Source organism: Cebus imitator, unplaced genomic scaffold, assembly GCF_001604975.1.
Source record: "Cebus imitator isolate Cc_AM_T3 unplaced genomic scaffold, Cebus_imitator-1.0 Scaffold22, whole genome shotgun sequence".
In the NCBI taxonomy this organism is placed as follows: Eukaryota; Metazoa; Chordata; class Mammalia; order Primates; family Cebidae; genus Cebus; species Cebus imitator.
In genome coordinates this window covers 2,373,962-2,375,075 of record NW_016107337.1, presented here as the reverse complement: position 1 = coordinate 2,375,075, position 1,114 = coordinate 2,373,962, and the positions used below count along the sequence as shown (strand labels likewise).

Below are 1,114 nucleotides of genomic sequence, written 5' to 3'. Positions count from 1 at the left end.
CCTCTCCTTTGACTTCCAGCCTCAGCCAACAACTTGAGCAAGAGTCAGGCAGGAGTCTCTGCCATGGAACACAGACCCTCGGAGCGTTCCAGACCCGCTCAGAAGCACGCGCGCACACTCAGACAAAACAAACAATGCCTGGTCCACGAATGAATAAATTAAAGACACCCACGCCCCCACCCACCGCTCCGAAACCCGCAGAAAGAAACCCGGGGTTGCCTAAATAAGAGGTATTGTTGTGTCTTTCAAACTGCAAGTATTCCCCCTTGAAGACGGCGAAGGAGAAGCTGTGCGTTCAGATGGCAGTAAAGATTGACGGTGCTTTGCCCGTGACAACGCCCCCAGCATCGCGCGGAGCCAGGTTCCCTGAGAACCCGAGGGGGAACCCAGATCTAGGGAGGAGGGAACAGCAGAGGCAAAGACAGCTTGGCAGGGATTGGAAATGGAAAATCAAGGGGGAGGAAATGAATGAGTGAATTTGGGCTTGAATAGTAAAACTTCCACGGAGAAAAGGATGGTATCTCTCCCCAGGTAACTACCTTGAGATGAAAAATACATGAAATACACAAGGAAGTGGCAAGCAACAACTTTGAGGTGAGCAGCAAGTTGTGCACCTCCTCTCAAGGCGCTGGATCAGCACCCCCTGAGCCGTCACCACCGCACACACTCCCAATCCGAGGCGGCGGCGGCAGAGGCGGCGGCAGAGGCGGCGGCAGCTGCGCGCCTCCGGCCCAACCCCGCTCGGCTCCCCCTCTCGCCGGCGCCCTGCCTGTCTTGCGTGTGCGTGTGCGTGTGCTCAGCCTCAGCGTGAGGGGCACCTGCTCGTCTGGGCTCACAGCGGAGGCAGCCTCGCCGCGAGCTGCCGCTGCCGCTGCTGCCGCCACTGGTGCTGCCGCTCTCAGGCGCCGGGCTCCGTCGCCACCGCCGCCGCCGCCGCCGCCGCCTCGCCAGCCAGAGTTGGGCTCCGTGGGCTTCCCCCCTCGCAGCCTCGGTCCTTCCCCGCTGCCTGCAAGTCAGCCTGGCTCCGAGTCACGTGTCAGTGCCTGAGGCAGAGACTGCGAGAAAAAAACGCTCTTCATTCCTTCTTCCACCGCCATACTGTATTTTATACTAA

General features: G+C 59.7%; 1 protein-coding gene across 1 annotated transcript in view; it reads left to right on the top strand.

The window, feature by feature from the left end:
• The first annotated feature begins 309 nt into the window (after nucleotides 1-309).
• Nucleotides 310-1,114, top strand: part of RALYL (RALY RNA binding protein like) — a 718,971-nt gene continuing 718,166 nt past the window's right edge. Inside the window, exon 1 of the mRNA XM_037736077.1 lies at nucleotides 310-594. The gene's annotated coding sequence lies outside the window, so the exon portion shown is untranslated. The remainder of the gene's footprint in view (nucleotides 595-1,114) is intronic.